The sequence below is a fragment of the Trachinotus anak genome, unplaced genomic scaffold (assembly GCF_046630095.1).
Source record: "Trachinotus anak isolate AG129_WGS33_773 ecotype Australia unplaced genomic scaffold, CSIRO_AGI_Tana_v1 ptg000015l, whole genome shotgun sequence".
NCBI lineage: Eukaryota > Metazoa > Chordata > Actinopteri > Carangiformes > Carangidae > Trachinotus > Trachinotus anak.
In genome coordinates this window covers 3,583,355-3,610,246 of record NW_027273866.1, presented here as the reverse complement: position 1 = coordinate 3,610,246, position 26,892 = coordinate 3,583,355, and the positions used below count along the sequence as shown (strand labels likewise).

Sequence of the window (26,892 nt, the reverse complement as noted above, 5' to 3'; positions counted from 1 at the left end):
TGTGAAAACCACTTAAGCAATCTGAGCTGCAAATTTCTCCTCATTTTTGCATTTTGGGTTTTTGTTCTACTTCTTCCAACTCTGCAGACTCCAGATGCACAACATGAACATGCTACAAGTTCAAAGAGGCAACTTTTGAACAACAATATACAGCAGGTGCATGCACAGAAATTCTGACATAGTTTGTTTGAAATGTAACTTTCTGAACAATACAATTCAAAATTCAAATCGGTTTCACCTCAAGTTAATAAAAAAATCTTTAACTGCTGAGGATTTACATCAGGACTGCCACAAGGTGATAATGACGACAACATACATTACACGTAATCAGTTTAGTGGTCAAGGGGAGTACGACTCAACCTATTCTGAGTCTTCTAAGCCTGTGAAAATTACTCATGTGATGTTGCCACATGAGTGCCATCTCAGTTTGTGATTGAAGACCACATTAATTTTCAAGTGCATTCACTTATCAACGCTGAGATGTTATCAAGTTGCCATCAAGTTGCCTTATGCCAAGTGTAGAATTCAGCTTTACCCATAACAAACGGCAGGATGCCTTGGCTTCTGCTGTATCAATTCTCACCTTTTTAATAAAATGGTTTCTTGCAAGCCCTCCAAATACATGAAAGTGTAACACTAAATGTCTAGTGTAACCCATTTAGAAAAAATCTGTTGGCAGGAAACTGGTTAATTCTGTTGATGTGTGTTTATTCCACTATGGCTAAATGAAACTCCTACAGTCAACATTTTTTTCTGACAGGATGAACCAGAGAAATTAAAACCGTTGTTGAATATTTAAAGGTGCCTATACAAACAACCCGAGGAAACCCAGATTGTTTTCTTTAAAAAGCGCAAGGATTAAAAAGAAAAATTCAGCTCAAACTAGTTTTCTGTCTGTGTCCATGGTCATAAACAGTGAATTGGCTCTCCATGAGCCTCCACATGAGGAGTTCAGATTGAGTCTTTTCTGGTGAGTGTGGTCCATCTCTGAGCCCAATCAATGTTTAATATTTGAGGTAGCTCAGGTGAGGAGAGGTGATGAGAGTGCACACAGATGGACTGACACATTCACATTGCTCACACACACACACACACACACACACACGCACACGCACACACACACACACTATCACAACAAAGTTACTTAAATACACATACTCACACTTTCTGTAACACAATCATTTACACCTGCTTCCAACCATCGCTTTGAAGCAATGAAAGTCACAGTCTAAAGGGAGAGAAAAGTAATAGGATTGCTCAATTAGGTGCCAAATGGCTTTCTGGGGGCCAGTATTTCATCTCCACTGCCACTGCAAGCAAAGTGGAAAGAGTAGCACAGGCTTCTGAAAGGTGAGTGCAGACATAAGCTGCATATTGGAGTGATTTTATTGCCTTTAAAACACAGGCCTTTTCCTTGCTATGGTATTGGTGGTCTATCACCAAAGGGTGTATCACCCAAATGACCTGGATAACATGTATGCTGATGACATCCTGAAACAACCAAAACATTCTCTGTTGGTATAAAAGTGAGATAATGTTTTCATGCAATGCTGTGCAGTGCCGTTTTAGTTGTATTAATGGTGGGAGTACAAGGCAAAAATACTCTTGTGCAGTGATATAAAAACATAAACACAGCAAGGATGTCCTGTAGCTACTTGGCAGAAAAATGTGCCAAGGACAATAATGACCACTCCTTGTTTAACCTCCTTCCTTTGCATCAAATCCAATTGCCACTTTTAAATAACAATAACAACAGGGAGCCAAAAGTGGAAAAGGCAATTTAGAGATTTAAGCCCTCCTCTGTAATCACCTTCACACAGACTGATCTGTTATTCCCGAGAGCTAATCAAAGAGGACTAAAACTACAGGTTCAGTGTTGAAGTTGGTGTCAGTCTGTGCTTTGCATTCAGATTTGCCAGTCCTCGATTATGCCTCCGAGTGGCAGACATAACAGTGTAAATACTATACTGCAAAAATGAAAACAGTAGCCCAGTGTTTTGGGAAATATGTTTATTGGCTTTCTTGTGAAAGGTTAGATGAGAAGATTAAATTCAGTCTCATGTTTGCACGGTAAATATGAAGCTAGCAGCAGCAGCTGGTTAGCACACTGGAGGCAGGGGTACACAGATAGCCTGGCTTTATCCAAATGAAAGAAAATCCACCAGCAACACTGTGCCCGGCAAAGAAATAGTCCAGCACACAACACTGTCAAACCACAAAGTCTCATTCTTACACTTACACTGGTTTTTGCTAACAGGAGTGTCATGTTAGCTTAGTATAAGGACTGAAGACAGGAGGAAACTAGCTCGCCTGGCTCATCCTCTATAACACCACAAATTGTTGTTTTCACACCTTGGTTTTTGTATGGTTTATCGTGTAAATTCTTGAGCTTTTGAGGATCTGGTTGGTGGATTTTATCATCATCTTTGGACAGAGCCAACCTTGACTCCTTTCTCCCTGTTTCCAGTCTTCATGCTACACTAAGTTAACTAGCTGGTTGTGGCTTCATATTTACCCTACAGACACGAGAGTCACATCTTCTAAATTTAATTTTCTACAAGAAAGTAAATTATACATATTTTCCAAAATATCAAATTAGGCAGGTGGAATTCCTGTTCAAATTCAGAAACTAAATTCTGAAAGAAGTGATTTTAGAAAACACAGTAATTCACAAGTCTTTCCAAACAAAACACAAAGGCTTATAGAGGCTGTAGCAGCCCCTTGTATTCCTAGGGAATCCAATCAATAACATTCACAACATGTTTGTTAGACCCCACAGATCCTCTAAACCTGAGTTTCTGTGACTTCAGGGCTTGGCATATTGGGATTTCCAACCAACCATTGTATTATTTACCATATTACTATCAGTATGGCCTTGTTATCCAGACCCTCTATGTGGCCTGCTCCTCCTGGGAAACACTGGCCTAATTGCGTTCAGCAGATCTGTGGTTTAGAATTGCTGAAAGCCCTGACGGGGCAGAAATGAGAATATCAATAAAAACAGACCCTGGATGATCTTTGCTTGTGGCAAAACAGCACTGCTGCACAGGACTGGATGGTGAGGGCTGTAATTACATTCCCCTGAATAATTGAAATCACTGTCCTCCGGCTGTAAGTTCATCTAACTGAATGTTCAATATTGCATCATTTTATATATCATATATTTTACATGCTCTCTCTGTGGCAGTGGTTCCAGGAGACATTTCAAATGTCATAGTTGGCTCAGCTAGGAAGCCTTAACAGCACAGTCAACAGATGATGATGCCAAGTTGGTCAAATATGTACACGATTCAGTCCACACACCTCTGTGCTCCTGGCTGTCACATAACATGTTTTCAACAGGCCATTTTCATGCTAGTTGACACTACAACCATGATCTGCAAGGTTGTGGTAGTTATCTGTGGAAGGGGGAGGTGTTCTGGTCACTCTGCACTCATAAATTGCCGCTGGGGTTTATGGCAGTGCAGTAGCAGAGCAGGTCTTGTCAGTTCATTATCACAGTAGTATAGCTTTCTGTTTTCATGATGTCTGCTCGCTCTGCAAGGATTTATCTCCAGCACTGTGGATATGCATATGTCACTGTGTTTTGTGTCTTTCCTATCCAACAGAGAGCTAAGACACAACAGTGTTTCAATCATCAGCTTACACTAAGCAGGGATATTATTCACTGCTCAGCTCAGCTTTAACTGCTGATGGCTTAGGTGTTTTGTTTGAATTTTGATGATGGCAGTAGTGGAGGTAAAACCATCCATATATAAACCAGTGTAATGAAGCAACGTTTTTTATCCTTTTCCACAATGCTTACATTCAGCCCACATCAGCAGCATCACATGCTGACCTTTACTTTATCTCTTTCTTGCTTAATTAGCTATCCGTGTGTTAACACCTTTACAAGACTATAAATAAGCTTGCATCATTATTGTCTTTTTATCAGACATTGCAGGGGCTTAATATCTTCCTTAATTCTCATTAGCGTCAAATAGTGGCGATTTATACACTACTGAGATAATGTGAAAGTGACTTCACTTAAAGGCTCTAATACTACAGAACTCTGTTATCGACATATGGCTTAAATTGGCTACATAAAAACCATGAGGGAGGGAAAGGGTGAAGGCAAAATAATCTAATTCAAATTTTTCTCATTTGTCATGTAGTCCAATGGTCAAATCTGCCAGTGACATTCTCAAAGTGCTCCATTTAATTGAGGTTAGGGTAAAAAAAAAAAAAAAAAAAATGAATGAAATGCAGCTTGATTCTCAATCTAAACTTGCTTTGGTCTGTAATAGTTTGGCCAAAAGTCTACCAGAGGTGTCACCACATTCTGTACTATGGTTTTATGTCAAGAGATCATTTTTATTTCCCAGGAATCTAGAGCAAATATCCTTGACTGAGCTGTGTTTGTGAGGTGTTGCCGTCCATATGGAAATACACAACTAACAATGAGAAGCAGCTGAATCATTTATGGCTGTAAATCTCATCAAGTATGGGAGCAACCCCATCTAAGTATTAATGAATTCCCACCACAGTTTAGTACAGAAACATCTCTGCTTAACTGTGTGTCAAACCACAACTGACATATTAGCTCAAGAGGAACAGGGACTAACCTTCATGACTGAAATATTAAAGCATAAGCAACAATTCATAACATTAATGGCACCATATATTGTATACTGGATCTAAATTGTGCAATGCAACCTTGTAAAAGAAAGTCAGAATGCTATAAATATTTCAAAAATAATGATATTTAGCTAATGCTCTACAGACATTTATAAATGTCTTTCCAATGTCTTCCTTCCTTTTTCTTTCCAAAGCAATTACGGACACAGTAGCCTGTATGAAGTGCTAATCTCCAAACCAAATTATCCAGAAGAATACTCTAATTCAATTGAAAGAAACAGCTCAGAGAAGACCTGCAGTTCACTTAATGACCTGACCGATGATTTAGAGTCTGAATGTGATTCTAAGCCAAAGATTTAATCGCGCTCAGCAATTCTGAGAGAACATCCATTCTGCATGCAGACCGCGTGTGCAGCGTGTGTGACCTTGGTTAATATGCTCAGTCTCACACACATATGGTCTTTCTTTTCAATCACCTGAGGGATTGATTCTGCACTGTGACCCCAAGTTCAAAGGAGGGGATGATTGCTATTTTAAATATGTCTCATTATATACAGAGGGGGGTAATGTTCCTTACTAGCATAACTCTGAAGGCTAACCCTTCCTCCCCCACAGAGGTGATTCATTTTTTACTACCCCATCAGTCATCGGGGTGAGTGGAGGCACACATCATCACCATCAAATGGGTATGACATCAGACTGGCAAAATACAACCAATGTCTACGATGTGGCCCCAGAGTTACCTAAGTGCTTGCTTGCTGGAGGGTTTAAATGTTGGTTATCATTGAACAAGTACACAAGGAAGCTGTGAAGTATCGTGCAATCCCCTCTCACAGTCAAACAGCTACAACCAACAGCTATACATCCCAGCAGGCGGTGTTTCCCTATGGAGCTCTCCAGCTGTCTCCTCAGACACATCCTATCCACAGACACACACTGTGGCAATGCATGTAAACAAATGATGCAAAGGCATAAATCTACCAGAAAACAGCTTCATGTAAATACATCTTCAGATCCCATGGGTTTCCTCTCAAGATGCAGAAAAAAACACACACAGATTCTGTCCCTTGCCGCACACATGCACACATGCTTCTTTGAATTGGGGGGGGCGACTGCTGGTCACATCCTATAAGTAAGTTGGCACAATGTATTACAGAACCGGGACTCATACATATTTTAAATCTTGCCTTGTGCTTTATAGTGAGGCACTCATTTTGCTATTCACACCAGGGGGATAAAAGGCAGCAATCTCATGCATCAAGCTGTTCCCCTCAGCTTCTCCGTTTGCGTGCTGGCTCCTGCCTTGCTGATCAGTGGATGGGCTCCAGTGCTGGCCACAAAGCCCCTCAGATAAAAGAGAGAGAAAACAGAGAGGAATAGGGATTACCTCCTTCAGGTGACCTTCCACAGACACACACAGAGAAAAAAAAAGAGAGGCAGTGTGGAGAAAAAGACTCTGAAAGGCAAAGACACATAATCCTACTCTCTCTTATAGTGAGAGCAGGACTATCCTTGCATGGATATGGACGCTGAGGGCATACACTGACTACAAAATATACCTGTTATCTCCACTCAAAGATACTGCAGGATTGGATTCTGCCAGTTTCAGTCAGACCAGGATTGAGGCTCTCACACTCCTAACACATTCCAGGGAGGACACAGCAGTTGTGTTTTTAGTCAAGAAGACTATTACATGACACTAGCAAATGCACCAACACACACAAACACTATATATATATATATATATATATGCAGAATACATTCCTCACTTAATACAGAGTATTAGGTCTGGATGATGTATCAAGCCATGAGAATGAACAAAACATACACACACACAGGACTGTGTAAGTCAAAGTAATTTATCGCCTGCCTGACAGCCAAGACTTGTAGCTGACATCAAGTCACGTTTACCAGGCCTGTCTATGCATCAGCCTATAGAAGAATGAGTATCAGTGGGATATGCTGAACCTCAGAGAGGGATTTGCATTCATGCTGAAACACTGTCTTAATTATCTGGGCCCAGCACTCCTGGCCTCCAACTCTCAGTTCAATAAATATGGATAGGAGAGGAGATTTATTGACAAAGTTGGTGAATAAAGCCACTCTGCAGGAAATTGGTGATGAAATATTGCTACTCTGAAGAGACGTGATGCCCTATTGTGAAAGACGTGATGAAATGATTTGTTCTGCCAAAGCAGGTCTGTAGCCTAATTAGCCTGCTAATGCTGCCTTTATTACCTGGCTTTGTCTTTGGCCTGATCCCACCAGGAAACACACAAGCAGCTCTTGGGAAAACTAAAGCAATCATTTACAAGAAGAAGATGACAGCACAGAGAGAACAAATTTGGGAGTGTGTTACTGTGACTCTGCTCCATCGTGCATTTGCATGCCTTATTAGTGGAGAGGGACAGATAATGTAATTGTGCACACTGGCCATGATCAGAGCAGGTGGGTAATCTGAGGAGTGGGACAGGAGCCAGGGTTTCATCCATCCAGCCTTGACTCAGTGGAGCAAGTCTCCTCACTTTGTTCATCAGGCCCAGAAATAGCTATATTACAGGCAGCCCTGCAGGCTTCGAGATTAAAGTCTGGTTGCCCCAGCAAGTGACTGGAAGTGGACTTTTAACCTGACTTAAACACATCCATCCATCACAGACAGGCAGTGCTAAGAGGTTAGGTTGCAGTTACAGGGCTGACACAGAGACCAAAGACAACTCTGTGCAGCTGCGCCCTATAAATCTCCAAGGCTGATAGCAGCCCAAAGCTTTTTCTCACTGGTTTCACTTGGTATGTATACAAACTGCCCAGTGTGGGACCAGACACACTATGTTATTCCAACATATAGTGTACTATAACTCATTGAAACTAGGTAAGAGCCACTGGAGGCTGAATTCCAGCTCCATTTAACTAAAATACAGCTCCAATTACAACTGATCTTTTTTGTGTATCACATTTGCCCTGACAGTATATCACTCTACTGTATGTGGTCTCTCAAAGAACCCAGCAATCGCCTCCTATTTCCCTGCCTGACCCTCTAAAGTGACACTGCCCCACTCCCACTAATCTTCAGAGTCTGTATCGGCCTCACTTGACCAGAGCTTTATACTTGTTGCCTACAGAATCTCATAATGTCCTCCTGCTTCAGTGGCCACCCGTACCTGACAGCATGTTATTCTTCCATCCGTCCTGGGCAGTGAAACCACTTGTCTTCTCGTTGCCTGGAGCCTCCGATGAGTCTTTCATTAAGGCTACTGTCAGTTGTGCGGCCCATCTTTTCTCTCAGCCATCTCAGGCTCTGAGGGCACTGCCAAATTGTTTAAGGATGGATGATCTGTCAGGGGGGTCCAGAGGAAATAGAAACATCCTTATCCATCAGCAGGAGCCTGTGACACATGACTGACACACACACACACAGACACACAAAGAAACACAAATGGAGACGTACACCCAAAGAGAACACATACATTCAAGCATGCATCCTGTACCCATCTAGCATCACTGTGTCTGCTGTGTTTCTCAGGCCCCAACCAGTCTGCCAGGATCCTGGCTCTGCATTCATTGTATTGACTAGCAGAAGCTCAGTCTCATACAGCTCTCCACAGGGGCATCCTGGCCCTTTGTGCCAAGGTTCTACCACCTCTTGTGCAGTCATTAGACAAACCATTCATAGCAATAATGAATGAGGCTGTTGAACAAACAGGGATTTGTATGATACTCTGCAAAGAGCTACAATTATAAAACAAAGATATAATGTTTTATTAACTAGTGCAGCAGAGTAAACACAAAATTCAGCGCGTTATGTTATAATAGTTTGTAAATCCCAGCTCATTGAGTTTTGGCATATCTTACTGGACTAAAATGAGATATTATTACAACTTTTGATAATAATACAACTATATTGATATTTTTTCATGCAAAGAATGATGACACATACTGGCAATATTTTGGTGCTTGAACAAAAAGGTTTACAAAACAAAGCCCTCAATAACTGTGCCACATGGCTGTCCTGTGTTCATATGTGTATGTTATAATGGTCAATGGTCAGAGGGATGTTAAACAGGCTACAGAAAGATCTCCCTGCCTCCCAAGCTTTGATCTCCACTTCCTTTCCAAAGGCAACACAACACAGCATAACACCACAGCATGTCTCCAAACTGTAATTGATCTTTTTTTTTTTTTTCAAACATCCCCCATCCAGCAGGGCTCCATCACCCACTGGATCTTTGTTCTGGTAAAGTCCCTTTAGATTTCTAAAAGAAATCAATCAAACTGATAATATCTGTCAGTGATGAAATGTCTGGTGTCATAATTTATTGCAATTTTTTTTTTAAGTTGAATAAGTTGAGATGGATGCCATCCAATAGTAAACTATCAGTTACAAGTGTCAGATGCAAAACAATAACAACAAGTCCAAGCTTTCAAATGTCATTTGGCCACTCAATCTTTTAGCAGTGAGAAATGACTGGCAGGAAGACAGACACGCCTCACTGTGGTCCCCAAAGAGTGCTGTTATGTCTGAGGCCCAATCCACCATGACAGGTCAGGCATGACCTTTGGACCTACAAGACATTACTGGAGCATCTGAGCATGTCAGCATAGGTGGGTGGAAGCTAGGGGAATGTTTAGGGAGAAAGGGAGGAGGGTGATGTGGAGGGACAGTCAAGGCTGAGGTGGGGGATGGCTGGAGGAGGAGGTGTCTTTGGGGGACTCACAGAGGTCAAGCGGTACTGGTGGTTATTAAAGAAGCCCCCATAAAATGCTGTCCTGGTCCATGATTACACTGTCAGGCTGTAAGAGAGAGGATGCATGGGGGAGGAGATGCAGAGGGATAACTCGCAGATAAAAGCCACATTTTTCTCTGAAGAGGTCCTCTGTATAAGTGTAAAGTGAATTTTGTGATTCAAGTTAAGACCATAATTCACATAACTGGCAGATATTTAAGGCAGTAGAACAGTACCCCGGCCATCCAATATCCAATATATGGAAGCGGTGGATAGATGGATAGGGTAACTACAACAGCAGCCCTGGCCTGCAGACTTTATTTACTATAGGCTTCCATTTGAAACCTAAAACAACATTCTTCTTGTTCATGTTGACAGATGAAAGTGTGACACATTCCCTCTCCAAGAATCGTGAAGGACGTTGATAGGCAACCAAACCCTCAGGCAATAGACTGCTGATTTTTTCTGTGAAACATAAATACATGCAATCTATTCTGCTGTCAAAGGCCCATGATCCACGGAAGGCAGTTTGACACGGTCACTGGGAAAGGGCTTTAGGCAAACAACCACTGAGAGACGCCATATGGACATGGAGTTAAAGAGTTATTTTACATGGCTACAATATGGGACAATGAGGAACACAACGGAAATGAAATTTAAACCTAGGTAAGCTGTCAATTTATTGAGCATACACGTGTCAGTCGATCAGGAATGATTAGGCCGGCAAAGACAGCTCGGTTAGTATCGGTTAAATATAGTTCAAATAGAAATTGTAACTATAACAACACAAACAGCTGACAGCATGGTTTAGCTAAAGTTCCTGACCTTTCCTTCATGTACCTAAAAGCTTTGTTAAATGCAGATGAATCACAGTAGAAAATGTGAAAAATTGAAATGAAAGGGCTTTTTATATGTTTTTATTTGCTGCTAATGAAGAAAACTGCCAAATGTGCATCCTTTTCTCTCAGCTCGGAAACTGAAAACTAGGTGAGTGGCTCTCTCTTAAAGGAATGTCTTGACATGTTAAGAAATATACTTATTTGCGTTCTTGCTGAGAGTGGGATGAGAAGAATGATTCTTTCATTCCTCATTCTCATATTTGTCCATTCACTGTGACAACATTTACAATAGAGTTTGTATTTTAGTTTTAGCTTTTTCCTTCACTCCTCATCAGTCATTATTCAAACGTGTGCTGTGCAGTATTCTTGTAAGATTTCTCCAGGTGTCACGGAGTTCACAAAGGAGAATGTGATATATCAGGGTCTGGCTGTGTGGTGGCACTGTGGGACAGGCTAGTGTTTCTGCAGATGTGAAGGGCAGTTTGAGGACAGTTTTCTGGTAGAAAACAGGCTATAAATACACAGAGAGCAAACAGAAGCCCAGACCAAGTCCACTGGGAGAGAGACTCAACCTGCATGTGGGCACTTACAGAGACAAGGTGCTGAAGCACTGAGGCTAGAAATGCTTCATTGTTTAACTTCAGTAGGCTTGTATTCATCTAAGTGCTCAGAAAACACGATGAGTACGATGTTATATCCTGCATCTTTTTCATTATTTATAGACTCTCCTGATGCTATACTGTGGCTCTTTTTCTCACCATATTTTCTGGCTATAAATAAGCACAGAATTGTGGTTTGTGTAAAGTCAATTTAGCATCACAGCGGTGCACCAGAACAGGTTCAGGAACATTTAAAAAAAAAAAAAAAAGCATTCACACTTCTGCGTGTGGCCGTGGGAGACTACAGGTAACATCATAGGCACATGGAGCTTCAAACCACACAACTTAGAAATTACAATGACGGCCGACCACTGGTAGTATTTTAATGATTATACATTTTGAACACCCCAGGGAGAGGTGCATGTAGCCTTGTGGGCCGGTGTGTAAAGGCTGGAGGATAGAAGGGGGTTTGAACGCTGAATTGACTTTTCACAACACGCCCCCTGAAGCAATCAGTCATTTTGACTGGCAGTGTTTGTGTTAATGTTCACGCCTGTTCAGTGGCCCTCTGCCTCACGCATGTTCCACCAGCATGTTCCTTCCTGCCTGGAAATTATGTTGTGATCTTTCACTCCGCCAGCTGCCAAAGCAGACAGTGCCACAGAGTGATGCGTGTGTCCTCCTTTGCCATGGTGGCAGGAGCATAACTGTAACTGAATCCTCCAACCTCTGCTAGGCAACAGGACACAAGGAGCTTTTGTCTCTAAAAACACACATATCAGTATGTGATTTCCCAACATCACATCGTCATTGGCTCGAGATAAGACAGTAATAGCAGAGGGAACGTCAGTCTTTAGGGTTGAGTGTCTCTGTTGGTGGTTTTTAGCTGAATGAAAACATCTCCTTGCTTCCCTCTATAAACATTATTGAAGAGGAAGTGTATCTCCCTGATTTTTCAGTGGCATGTTATTCTATCTGCAGCGCCTCTGTAGTCTCACTGACTCTTATCTCCGCTCACTCCTCCCTCAAACAGAACCTGTCAACAAACAGACCGACCAGGAAGAGAGCAGGTCACCTACACCCACATACTGATGGCTCCCTGTGCCTCTGCCCTAGTAATCATATCCTAAAGAGAGAAATGGGCATATAAAGAAGATAAAGCTGACATATCCCAGACTAGCACTCCTATAACCACGCTGCTGTAAAAACAACATTATTTAGGCTCAATGCAGGCATGAGATAAATGATAAAGCGGGCAAATAAGATTATAGTAGTAAAAAAAAGGAGAGAATAAATGGAGTTGTGGAATTCTTCAATGTGATTTTTTTTATTATTCAATCATCATTCCTAACAACCATTTTACCTTTACTACCTAGTGATGTCATTGTGCTGGTTGACACTAAACACTCATACTGATGTTACGTTTTATGAGTTAGTAACTCAACATACCCAGCAACAAACATTGTTACAACACGCTAGCGACTCTGTAAGGCTATACTTAGGAACAGCAGTGCTCTGAGCTAAATGCTAATGTCAGTCTGCAAACATGCTAACAATGACATGATGATATTTAGCAGGTGCAGTGTTTACCATGCTCAACATGTTACGTTAGTGTGTTGACATGCTAACAATCGCCCATCAGCACCAAACACAAAGTACCACTAGGGCTGAAGGGAATGTCATGAGTTTTGCAAGTATTTTCTCATATGAACATTAATTCAACAAATTAAAACCTCAACTTGATGATGGCACCAGAGGAAATGTTCAGGGGTAAATAAAGGAATTAAAATTCACAAATATCTGAACTACTTACTCATACTAATATCCACAATAAGCTAATATCGGCCTGGCTGATATTATCAGTCTGTACAAAATTTCATTGCAGTCATTAGGATTCATTATCTATGAGCCATAAATGTCTATACACATTTCATGGCAATCCATCTAACAGCCTTTACAGTCTAGACCAAAGAAGTGGTCTCTAATGATCTTTCCCAGCCCTTGAACCACACCACTTGCATGGCTAAAAAGGATTTTTTTTTTTAAATACAGAAGATGAAATAATTGAGCATTGGCGTCTTGAAAATCACTGAATATCCAGAATTTTACAATATAAATTAGAGGATGTAAAATTTAAGAGTCTCTCTGTTGTACACTATAGAGCAGAATATCCTTTTCTGTTATATCGGCACAAACAGTCGACGAACCAACAACAGCTGAGCCTTTGCCAGTCCTGGAAATGTGTACTGTCACCTAGAAAATGGTATGGCGACAGGCCATTACAGAAGAGTCACTTTATTCTGACTGCATCACTGGCTGATCTATCTCAGCCTGTTGGGTCGAGCCACTTGATTGACATGGCCAGCACAATGCTGATCTCCACCACTCGAAGCAGCTCTCGCTCACTCTGTCAAGGACAATTACAGGGCTGCACAGCTGCCATCCAGCAAAATGCTGCGACATGTATCCACTACAAACAAGCCAAGCATTGAGAGATGGCAAACGTCGAGCATAGAAAGAAGATACTCCAACAATTGAGTGATTTCTGGCACACAGCGTACTGCTGATTGGTGTCAAAATGACCGTTTGTAGAAAAGGCTGTGAAGAAGGAAGGAGGAGTTTTGTATGTTGAGCTCATTAGGCACTGTTGTAGATTATCAAATGACAATCAAGCATACCTATAGATAGAAAGCACTGTGTTTAAAAACTATTAGGATTTTTTTCTCTCCAGTTTTCTCAACAAAGGCTTTGTTTATATGGACAGCTATGAGTGAAATCATATATTTGGAATAGTGTAATGTGAGAGATGAAGCTGAAGAATATGGCGACCCCAGGAGACAGCGTATTTCCTAGCTCATTGGCTATAAACCTTAAATTGATTTTCAATTTGTATCCTTTTCTGTATGGTGGCCTCACAATATATGATGGCGTTACTGACTGCCTTTTCCACTTAACTTTCACATATTTAGATGTTTGTTCATTCTGCCATGCTGGTAATCACAGGATAACTCACAGTCAAAATACTGTTACTACTGTTACTGGTATGTGACCAAGAGTGTACAGTAACTGAGGCTAAACATGCATGAACATTGTTTATTCAACTTGTGTTAGTACAGGCCCTCACTTTTTCTCATGTATATTTTTTGTTTGTAGCAAAGTGTGACCTCAAAAATGCACAGGACCATTTCAGAAAGACGAAATCACTGATTTAATAGAGATATACAAACATGACTACACAACAAACTGTTTTCAGTTTCATAAACACTTTAGATGAGACTGACAGACTGGTTCAAAGTGCATAAATTACAAAGAAATAGAGCCTTTGTGACAAAAACACAAACAGAAACTTGTCAGCACGTGCCATCCATAACATATTAAACAGCCTCTAAAAGGCTGTCAACCAGAGACACATACCTCAATGGAAAAGATAAGTACTAAGTGCTGAAAACTTTAATACTAAAACAATCACACTGTTCAGTTCATGATTAAACTCCATAAACTGAGTGGAATACTTCTTAATTCATATGAGAACAGGGTCAACTTGGTATTCATGATTAGAGAAACTTTAATGAACAAATGTAATAACTAGCTCTGTCTCACTGTATATAACATTTTTAATTAGTTTTAGCATCTGTGAAATTAATGCATTCACTTTTTGAACAGTTTTTTATTATTATTGTTTAACACAAAGGTTGATTCTTTCTTTTTTAAAGGAAATGTTACTATAAAGAAAACAAACAAATCCCTACATAGATTTATTGATCCAAACATAAAAGCTCTAGTGAATAGAGTGAATGATTACATTCACTTTTTGCTCAGCTCCACTAGTTTTGCTTCCGGTACAATGACAGGTGAGCAAGTTCATTTGCAGAAGGATCGACAGTGCAGTTTTCCCTTCATGCCCTCGAGGAAGACTTTACCCTTTGTAAAAACTATGTCATATAAAAATACCTGCTGGGTAACAGAAAAAGTGTGATGGTTTGTGTGAAAAGCAAGCTCATGCAAAAAATAATGATAGTCATGAATGATAATTACAAATGTGCCATCTTGTTAAGTTGTCATTGCCTGTGCAGCTTGTAACCTCAGGTCCTGTTCTATCATGCAGCCTCTCTCCCCCCACAGTTAGTGATGTTTGTACCTGTCCTCCATGAGAGGATCCTTTCACAGCAAGCTGGTACTTCCCTCCCCACCCGTACTCAACCCAAACCCAGATAGCTCAAACCGAGGCCCTATAATCAAAGTCCCCGCAGTTTTTATGGCCCAGTGAATCAGGAGCATGGACAGATTTACCCATGGGCCTCTGAGGACCTGTTCCCAGCATCTCTCTGACAAGAGCAGACACAACCCCCTGCTAATGACAGCTGAAGCAGGCATCAGTGATGGATGGCTTTTGCTAACAGCAGCACCTTATCCAACCTGATGCAGTGTTGGCAAATCTCATTGTTTTATCAATAATTGAGCAAATATTTGGACTTTGAAGCAGAGGACAGGTTTTTACTGTAGAGTCTACTTGGTATTAGAAGCCACAGCATCCTTAAGCAGCAGACAGCAGACTTCTTGCCACCTGTTATGAGAGCAGTCCCACATGGGGCATTTTGGCTGGTTGATATTCACACTATAGCCACTAGTGAGACTCTCTGCTCAGAAGCATCGGACACTAACGCACACTTTTCCTGATCGATGCTCATTCTGTGTGTCACAAGGGACATGGAAGCACTTTCCCTGCTCTTCACTCTTTTTTTTTTTTTATACCATCTTTTTTCTTCCTCCTCTCTCTTTATCTCAGCCTTTAGTCTCAACGGGTTCTTCCCATTAGCCACTCTGCTTTCCTTCCAGTCTGCAGAATTCTCCTTTTAAATCAGACTGTGGGGTGAACATAGCCTGAGGGCCTTGAGGGACCGCATCCTCACCATATCACATCTTCCACCTGGAAAACGGAACTCAAATGGCCTTGGAAGAAACTCATTACTGTAGTATTCCTCTGTGGCTCTAAATTGTGATTGGAGCGACTGTGAATTTCTTATCAAGTTTTCAACAGAGCAAAGAGGCATAGAGAGATGCATACCATGTCTCCTAGATTAATCTGGGCTCGGCTGATCCCGGCAAGTGACAGCGGCGGGCGTCTCCAAGACGCCAGGCACTGCAGCTCAGAGGAGCTGAACAACACAGAATACAACGTACAGAGACTCTCACTGAGCTACAATATGGCAATGTTTACACTTGCTCCAAGCCATGTAATAGAAATCCTGCAATGCATAATCAGTGTCTATCTGGAAGTTTAATTCAATTCCCTGTAGTGTGCATCACCTGAGAAAATTAGGATCCAAACGAGCAGAAAAAACTATTGCTGAATTTTGCTGCGATCATGAAGTGAATGCCAATTGAATTTAATATCTGAAATGAATAGAATGATTAATAATGCAGGCAGAACGCTTAGTATGTAAATATTAACATTTTTAGGGCAAAGCTAATTAAAAAACATTCTAAATGTGAAGTTGTGGCAGGACAAATCAGTTTTAATAAATGATTTCTGGCAGCTTTTGAATGTGCATATATTTCCTCAAAGTCCAGGTGGAGGATGTACAGTAAAGAGGCACATATACTTCGATTATGCACACATCCAATGTAATGTAACTATTTCTGTGGACTAAAGTGCATATAATTAGATTCAAATTCTCAAACTGCCCATTATGGATGTTGAAGCAGCAGGAGGTCACAGAGGTAACATGTTGTCCACTCAAGAATCCTAATGAGTGCTGTATTCACATGTCAATCAGTGCTACAACAGGAGAGCTCCTTGTCCCCTCCACTCTCTGTAACCAATACGCATGTCCAGCTGGAGGCAATTTAGTCTCCGATGCTACTAATTTTCCACAGGGTGCCTGCTTCTCTTGGAAGACAGCCAGTCCTCTCCATTTCTCATTTACCTGACATTATTCTGTAGTTGAAGCCATTTCCTGTTCCTGTGACCCTCGGGTGTCTTCAGCTCTGTGTCATCTGACAGCACGGCTTCAGAATTTAATTTCTAGACAACAGAGCATCCTGGCATGAGTTTTCACAGATCCTGTGAGGTCATATTGTGGAGATTATATGTTGTCTTTCTGCACAGAGACAAACTGAAAGTGATGATTATCTTCAGAAACCTAAAACAAATAGTTTATTTATAAAGCCTAACTTATATGTTATGTGACAATATAAGAAAGATCTTGTTAAGGAGACATTGTACTAAATATATTTTCCTACCAATCCCTGTATTGAAAATAAAAAAAATGATTGAGATAACATTTTATTGTCCATCATTTCTGAATCATTTTCTATTAGTTTCCAAATATGTTTTCTGGAAAGAATGATTGAATTTCACAGTAACAAGCAGTGAGATTAATAAATTAATTCCAATAAATTTTTTATGTAATCCCGAAAGTCTGTCCACAGCAGGTTATTTGAACATGAAAAATTTGATTTTTGTCTATAGACAAACATACAATTTGACATTTTTGAAGAAAAGAACAAAGAAAAAACTGGGTTTGAAGGGAGCAAGAAAATTCCCCTGGAATAGCTGATTAACTAAAAGACTAAACTCAGATAACAGACTTTGTCTTTACCAGTCTTTATTTGCCCTGGAATTAGAAGCAAATTGCATCTTACTTTCCAGGAATCTTCCTAAAAATGTGTTAGGAAACGAAAAACCTGTAAAATAAAGCATTACCAAGACTGACTACATGATAGACTCAGTTAGTTTAGTTTTGGTATTATTGAATCACAAAACATAATTCAATCTGCCTTTTTCTGATGTGACATGGAGATGTTGAATTGGCTTGGATTTGCATTGATTTGTGTATTGTTTGCAGTTGGATTATACAAATCACAGCCAAACAGAATACATTTGAATTTAAACTGAAATGGCTGCATGGCATTATTTTTTCTGTGCAGCTTGTTAAACTCTCAGGGGAAATCAGCTGGGAAAAAACAAGCAGAATAATCTGTCAATAATTGAGGATAATTTACAGCTAAAGTATGGACGTTTCCAAACAATAAAACTATTTGCCTCTATCCATTACAAACTATTTGTTATGTGGAGGCTATCTCCCTAATTGGACCCAGCGTCTAATCGATGTGATTTCCGACCAATCGCCCATGAGTCATCATACAACAACAGTACTGGCGATCACAAATTTACAGGAATGTCAATACACTTTGCTAAAATGATATATTTACTGTATTTACATACACATCAATTTTAACTCTGTTGATACAGTGTATTGATCTGTGTAAGCCCTGTGGAATATTAAAAGCCTCTTTCAGGTATGCGGATGTAGTCGTTAGGCAGATGTCATCCAGCATTTGGGCTTTTGGCCAGAGGAAGATACAATGGTTTGAGATCCAGGGAAGTAAGGCTGCCAGCCCATTCATCTGAATCATATTATGGAAGTGTCCTTTCCCATGAGAACCTGGTGCACCGCTGTCATTCAGGATGCTCAGGTGTTGCTCCACTATCATTAGTGGTCAGTGTTTCTGGGAAGAACAGCCCAGGCAGCGAGGGAATGCAGGGATGGAGGTGGTGGTGAACTGAAGGGCTGCTGTTTGGACTGGCTCATGTTTTCCACCTCTTGGGTAATAGCTATGGATCGCTATGTAATCATCACTCTTTGTTATGTGCTGCGACTTGGCTGCTATGCTGTGATGGGGTGGGGGATGGAGATGAGATGAGGCTGCCAGTACAGACCTAGACCATAGCCAGGTTGAAGAAAACCCAAAGGAAAATACAAGAAATTAATTGTATATCAAAGCTGTGGTGGATGAGCAAGAAAAAAAAATCCATCTGCATTATAGTGCATATTTCTTCCAGCAGCAGAGCCATAACAGAGTCACAAATTAGATGGTCCTTTGAACAACAAGCAAGAAGGCAGAGGTGACCTAGAAATCAGAGTGGAAACTGAGTAAAATAACTAAAAGAAACCATCATTAATTAAAAATGGAAAGGTGAAGTCATGTTGAGGCATCTTACACTTTGTGCCAAAATATTATGATTATCAACTCAAAAGGGAGAAAAAAAAAGGAATGAAGGAGGAGTGGGTGCAAAAGCAACTATTCAGACAGATTTATTAGAGGGCATGCACCCATAATGAAACAGAGAAGCTTGATCTTATTTACTTGCACTTTGATTTACAGCTTGGCAGCTTCTTTTCCAAAACTGCGTGCAACACTTTCCGTTGTTTTTCCCCTACGACTGGCCAATCGACGACACAATGATTGATAAACAGTCGGGTCATTATGACGATGGCAAAAATTCATTCACACATCCATTTGAATATCTAGGTCATTTCTTTGGGAAAGAGTTCTGCTGTCACAAAATGTATCAGTGGCCCTGCTGCTCTGCTGAGACAGAAGATATATTTTATGTACAGCTGCATTTGTCTGATGCCACACCTAGCACTGATTTTCAGTCTGGAAATTATCTTACGTATCCTTGTATAGAACAATTTTAGTGTTTAAACCCAAAGTCTTTTAAAGAATTTAAAGAATGTAAAGAAGAAGAGGACCATGATACTGAAGCTTGGCCATTCTGACAATAAAAAAGTGAAAAACTTAAACATTTTTGACAAAGTGTCAGTTAAAATACAGTGTGGGCAACCTGAAGACATAAAGACTAAATGCTCAAGATAAAACAATTGTGATGTAAAGTTCCTAGTTTAGCTGAATCAAACATCCCAATCCTCTTTTCTAATAGAAAATGTCTTGTTTTCAGAACAAGATAAAATCTGAATTTTCACTCAGGGAAGTTCACAAAATTAAGTTCCTGACCTCAGAAAATATAGTTTGCATTATTTTTTAGATTGCTACCATCCATTAGATACTACTATCTGTTTTGGCACAGCTCATTGTACAGTTGGTGGTAGAATAGAGAGCACAAGTTCATTTGAGCAGCTCAAGATTTGGCCTGTATCAAATGAGGCGCTAACTGGCTGTAATGGAGCAGCCACTGGTTTTAATAAGCAGTGTGCCCTCTCTCCGAACTTAATATTCATAATACTGCTGTGTCCTCCTCTCACCTCTGTATCTGAAGGCATTTAGAGGAAATCTGAGATTAATGGAACATGAACTACAGAACTAAATGTTTTTGAAAGACTGTACTAAATCGTGAATTATGTATAAACTCTGAGGTGCAGTGTATCATCAGACTGCAGACATTTTGCACAACTACAAAACTTCTAAAACAGAACATGCAACAACCAAAAAGCATCTTATCTAAAATGTCTGCATCAACAGACGTTGAACCTACCAATATAGCCATATAACATTTAACCAGATAGCATCTAGCACTATAGCAAAGTGTGCATAAATGTCACAAGCAAATAACAGAGCTTCACCACTTCCCCTCTAGGATTATGGGGAAGCCTGTTCAAATATCTAAATGTCAACTGCGCATAAACACTTTCCAATTATGCTCTATGCAAGCAGCAGCTGGGGGGCGGGGTCACACATGCTTTGTCAAGCCTTCAATCCCCACTGGGGTTTGTTCACCACACACACACACAATTCGCAAACACATTACAGAATGGAAACATCTCATCATGCAACAATTAATGACTGAAAATCAGATGGAGCTCAAGGTTTCAAAGACAAAGAAATAAAAAGCCTTTAAGTGTTTTATCTGCAGATTTAGGGAGAGACTCTGGAGATAAAAGCCCTGTTAGTGACAGCAGGATCACAGTTCAACTACCTTGTCTTTCCGTCTATCATCTCATGTGTAGTGGTGGTGGTGATGATGATGATGATGATGATGATGACGACTGATGGCTGTCTATCATCACTGCTCCACCAGCACACATGTCATTATTGTCACACCAGATGATGGGTCATTTGTGCCTCACCAGCGCAACAGGCATCGCTGGACCTTTTCTGACCCGTCTCCTGATTACACCCTCAGGACACCGGAAGAGCCAATCAAGAGAGAGTCGCTTGGCTCAGTGCTGTCCAACAGAGGATTCTCCTGTCTGGCTGCCAGTCAGATATGTGGCTGCAGCAGTCCTGCTGCACACATGACCACTGAATCTCAGGAAACAGATCAGAAGCACTCTGACAGCTCAGAGACACACTTCAGGCCTTGAAGAAGCTTGTGTACCTCGAGTACTGGCCTTCTTGTGAGGTCATTATGTTTGTGACTTAATGTCTGCTGGTGGAGTGTCTGGGAGGCTAATGCAGATGAGGTTTTTTTAGTTGTGTTTCTGCAGGCTAATTGCCCAGGTTATTTGCATAAATAGCAACCCTTATGCCCCAGACTGGGAGGAAGAAATCCCTGCCCAATTATTACCGCCACTGCTATGGTGGCAGCATGTACTCCCAGCAGCCTGGTTAACACTAGTGTAAGCTAACAGTGTAATAGTAAGCAACAGCTGATGGTCTGTTCTTCATGCAGACCTGTGGAACTGCAGAAAGATATCTAACTGTCCAGCAGAGCTCAAGACAAAGTTATATGTACGATATGATAGAACTTTCCTTTGTGGGCCTCATGCCAAGAAAACACTGGAGTAACTGCTTGTGAATGCTCAATATTATAGAGGTGTCTTGATCCAACTATGGTTTCACCCTGTCTGACTTCTGGGACACCAAAAGAAAACATTTCAGTAGATTCAGTCCATCCTTTGTAAGGCTGGGCAATAAATCGAGATTATCATCCATCACCTTTGGAATTAGGGTGGCACAGTGGTGCAGTGGTTTCTCCCCATGTCCCGCTTCTTCCCACAGTCCAAAGACATGCACATTAGGTTAGTTGGATGTCAGCCCTGATGACTTTGTCTACCATGTACCATCTTGTCCTCAGTTTTTGGCCAATGCAATTTTGTTTTCGCTTCCACAGCAGCTGAAGATAAAATAAATAATGGGTTAAGGACATGACATGTAATCTTACCTAAGATCATTCGAGTGTTATGGAATATTAGAATGGAAAATAGCTATGGGAGAAATAAACACTGTTTGCATTAGAAATGTAATGCAATATTTTTAGATCTGTAATATTCCTTCATTCACATCTTCCATGATACAGGAAATGGATCATAGTCATATATGACAACACATCAGTTTCCGACTTGGTCTTTGGTGACATAATGGACTGGACAGAGAGTCTCTTCACACCCAGAGTTTGAGGGAGAACGGCTCCTGTCTTCTGGGGTTGGTGGCTAAGGATACACTGCATTTCTTCCAGGCTGTGCCTGTGGTGCAGCGTTGCTGGACATTGGGTGGAAACAGGGACAGATGGCTTCTCTGTTGCAATAACATTTGAGCACCTGCAGATTACCTGATGAATGCTTCGTGTGCCTGCCTTTGATGGTGGGCAGCTCTATTGGCAGGAGTGCACTTTTAGAAATCTGTTCTTCCACATAAAAAGAGCTGGACTTGGTGAGAGGAAGGAGTAAGTCATAAAGTGCTTTTGCTGTTGGTATACGTCAGTACTTCTGGCTACCTGTCCTCTTTGTGGTGGCTCCAAAACCATCAGCAGAGCCTCTACTATGACCAGCTTCCAGGAAACTCCAGTTAAAAGCCATAAAACCCATCTGGAAAGGAATAGTACTCATGAAGTAAGCAGCTATCCTTGCTGGCCCAGCGCTGAAGAGTTTTTGAACTCTTGGATGGTCCACCTTCAGAAACTGAGGGACTGGTTCAAACTGAGCCCAAATGGCAACAGGATCGTGTTTCATGAGTGCGGTAAGGCACAGAGTGTCAGAGTCTGATCTGTGGTGTAACAAACTGCATTGTGCAGTGTTGTCTATTGATGAGATGCTCCAAAACAGACGTGCTCTACTTCCTTTGCACATTAGCAGTTTTCTGCACAGTCAGTGAGAGGAATCACTTTATCTTCTTTCAGAGATTTGTGCAAAGACTGGAGCTTTGAGTGTTGATGCTGGATGTTGATGAGGTATCTTTAGACTTTGTTGTTCATTTCTTTTACAAAATGTGTCAACAGGTACTCTGTGCTATTGTCACATCTGTTTAACAGTTTTTGTCACAGTGAATGTCTCTCTTTCCTCGTCCTTTTCTTTTTTATAGTCTGGTTTTTTGTGAGCCTCTGGTACCACCATGTGACCCATGCTTCTGGAGTCTTTCTGGCATGTTTGAGTGATGCATTCTCTGTACTTACAAACCCTAAAATGTGTGTCACAGTATAACTCCTCTGCCACTTTGCTCAAACTCTGTTAATAAATAACAAGCTGTTAGATCCTGTCTGCTTTCATTTTGACATGTGTCCATATTATTGATATTTGGAGCAACAGTTCAAAATCTTACAGAAAAGTGAATAGGGTAGCTTCAGATGACATATCCTCAGTCTCTGATACAAATTCAGCACTGTATCAGAGTGAGAGCTCTTCTGCTTCCTTCTTTCCCACTGATACTGGACTATTGTCATCTCAACCTTGAAAATGTTTGACTGTATCCATGTTGTCTTCCTTATGATTCCTCTGATAGGTGAACATAAGAAATGAGTGGTTTTCAGTCTTGCTGAAGAACTTGCGGGAGATCAACACATTCTGTGAAAGTGCTGTGAACAAGAAGACATAGTGAGGAAGTCTGTGCTTCTGTACATCTTCGATCTTAGATTGCATTTTGACATGCCTGACATCTTCAACACTGCTTTCTTTCTTTTTTTAATTTATGTAACTGTCTGTAGGTACTGATTTTTTGCTTTTGTTTTTAAATCTTTTTTGTTCCAGTGGGTATGTGCACTGGTGTCTGATCACCCTCACTGCAAGCGCTAGTTGGTGCGGAACCCCTATAAGGGCAAAGCTGTATTTGTATTGTTATGTTTACTTCTGTCATATCACCTCATCCCACCTCAAAACTGACAGACAAACCTGAGGTGATTATTCTGCTGTTCTGCTACATATACACATGTGGACAAAATTGTTGGTACCCTTCCGGTAAAGAAAGAAAAACCCACAATGGTCACTGAAATAACTTGAAACTGACAAAAGGAATAATACATTAAAATTGACTGAAAATTAACTAATGGAAATCAGACATTGCTTTTGAATTGTGGTTCAATAGAATCATTTTAAAAGACAAACTAATGAAACTGGCCTGGACAAAAATGATGGTACCCCTAGAAAAGATTGAAAATAATTTGACCATAGGGACATGTAAACATAAACTAAGGTGTGCCCTGTAATTAGCATCACAGGCGCCTTCAAACTTGTAATCAGTCAGTCTGCATATTTAAAGAGTGAAAAGCTGTCACTGTGCTGTTTGGTATCATGGTGTGTACAACACTGAACATGGACCACAGAAAGCTACGGAGAGAGATGTCTTGGGAGATTAGAGAGAAAATTATAGACAAGTATGTTAAAGGTAAAGGTTATAAGACCATCTCCAAGCAGCTTGATGTCCCTGTGACTACAGTTGCACTTATTATTCAGAAGTTTAACGTCCACGGGACTGTAGCCAACCTCCCTGGACGTGGCCGCAAGAGGAAAATTGATGACAAATTGTAGAGACAGATAGTACGAATGGTAACCAAAGAGCCCAGAACAACTTCCAAAGAGATTAGAGGCGAACTCCAAGGTCAAGGTACATCAGTGTCAGATCGCAACATCCGTCGCTGTTTGAGCCAAAGTGGACGAAGACGACTGAGGACGACATCTCTGGTGAAAGCAAATCACGAAAAGCGAGACTGGAATTTGCCAAAATGCATATTGACAAGCCACAAAGCTCCTGGGAGAATGTCCTTTGGACAGATGAGACAAAAATCGAGCTTTTTGCCAAGTCACATCAGCTCTATGTTCACAGATGCAAAAATGAAGCATACAAAGAAAAGAACAATGTACCTAGTGTGAAACATGGAGGGGGTTTGGTTATGTTCTGGGGCTGCTTTGCTGCTTCTGGCACAGGGTGTCTTGAATCTGTGCAGGGTCAGAAAGCTTGGTCTCAGTTGCAGGTCATTGCTCCTCCAACAGGATAATGACCCCAAAACACACAGCTAAAAACACCCAAGAATGGCTAAGAATAAAACATTGGACTATTCTGAAGTGGCCTTCTATGAGCCCTGATCTAAATCCTATTGAGCATCTGTGGAAGGAGCTGAAACATGCAGTCTGGAGAAGGCACCCTTCAAACCTGAGACAGCCGGAGCAGTTTGCTCATGAGGAATGGGCCAAAATACGTGTCGACAGGTGCAGAAGTCTCATTGAGAGTTACAGGAATCGCTTGATTGTAGGGATTGCCTCAAAAGGTTGTGCAACAAAATATTAAGTTAAGGGTACCATAATTTTTGTCAAGGCCAGTTTCATTAGTTTGTTTTTGAAAATGAGTCTGTTGCACCACAATTCAAAAGCAATGTCTGATTTCCATTAGTTAAGTTTTGGTAATTTCTTATGTATTATTCCTTTTGTCAGTTTCAAGTTATTTCAGTGACCATTGTGGGTTTTTCCTTTCTTTAACGGAAGGGTACCAACAATTTTGTCCACGTGTGTATAAAATTTGTTAATATACTACACTATTATCGCTACTGTTGTTTGCAGCTTATTAACTTAGTATCTGGTATATTTTAACCAGCTTCACCTCAAGGCATTTTCTACTCTTCTGCAAACCCACACTCATTCTGTCCTATTACATTTCCTCCATCAATAGAACTGCAGGCAAACATACAAATGCTGTGCACATGCAATGTAGCTTTGTGTTGAAATTCCACAGCACTATTCTACACTGATGAAACAAATACAAAGAATAAACATGTAAATACATATGAATGAGTGTACATAAGGTTTCTTTTGTACACATAATATATTGCTCTGGGGTTTTTTTTTTCACACTGTATACAAATCTTCCCCAAGTGTCAGTCTACCCAAACATCTTTATGTATGAACAGTTAGTATAACAGGACTCTCCTGAGGTAAATTAGACACTTTTATATCAAGAATATATTAGTCACTATTCCTTTTCCAGAATAAATCTTATATTTATTTGCAGTCATACTAACAAGTGAGTTCAAAAGCCTGCAGCAACACAATGCTGTTCTGGCTTTAAAGACTCTGCAGGGGAAGATATTTCAGTGGCATGATCCATAGAATAAACACTTTATTCTATCCTAACTCCACAGGTTCGGTTGGCTGCACAGAGAGAGAGGGGAAGATATCACAAGATGATGCTAAATTATGTTTCATTATAAGGTCAGGAACAAAGATAAATTAAGGCTTGGCTCTAAATAATTTGTTTGTACAGAAGAGATATCAGACCTGAGGTTATGGTACACTATAGTCATCTGAATGTGGGTATTTATTCTCTTCATGGTAAAATAACAGCAACAGGTCATCCAGGGTAACAAGAGAGGAATACACAGAATGCTGTCATTATATAGGAAAGGGTGATCCAGGGAAAAAAAAACACTCAGACCTTTTAGTTTCCCCTTTTCTGTTTTTTCCCCCCAACTCTTTCAATCCCTCTGCCCTAATGCTGCTTAAGGTTCTGGCCCCGCTCCAGATCAGATATGTGAGTGTTTCTCATGTTTCTCCTGAAGACATGCTCAGCGTACAAATTATTCTGCCCCCTTGTCCTTCTACCAACCCACCCCACAATCCTTTGTCAGGAGGATCACTGAGCTGCAGGGGAGTGGGTAATAATAATGAGAAGCCTGAGTACAAACATTCTTGGGAACCAACATGGATTAAGAACAATAGAACAGACTTGCCTGCATGACTGCTGTCATGTAAAAACAACTACTCCATGAAGTGCCTCTTCTGCACAGAGCACTATTTAACGTCTTCATCCATATCACTCTTAGAAAAACAGCAATTATCCATCAGAATTCATGGGGAAAAATCATTAAAGTGTTATTGTGATGTTTATACAGACAAAATGTTGTAAAATACAAAAAAGGTGACAATGCATGTGTGCCTGGACTCTTTCAGTAGCTGGGATGCTTTGTGTTTGGCTAAGAAAGCATGCTACACAGTGTTTCTGTATTTCTAATTTGACCTTTTTGGATTCATTATGTGTGACCATGTACAGTGTTCCATACAACACATCTCTCTTTTGTTCTTGTTGCACGGTCCGAGGTTGTTAATCCAGACAAAGATTGAGAATGAAGATGGTATTAATTAAAACTCAAGTTTCTTTTTTTAAATAAAT

The 26,892-nt window shown here is 40.6% G+C and overlaps 1 long non-coding RNA gene across 1 annotated transcript in view; it reads right to left on the bottom strand.

Annotated features, from left to right (window-relative positions):
- Nucleotides 1-13,526: 13,526 nt before the first annotated feature.
- LOC139632746 (uncharacterized) overlaps nt 13,527-26,892 on the bottom strand; it is a 76,589-nt gene continuing 63,223 nt past the window's right edge. The window contains exon 3 of the long non-coding RNA XR_011693613.1: nt 13,527-18,499. This is a non-coding gene — a long non-coding RNA (uncharacterized lncRNA). The remainder of the gene's footprint in view (nt 18,500-26,892) is intronic.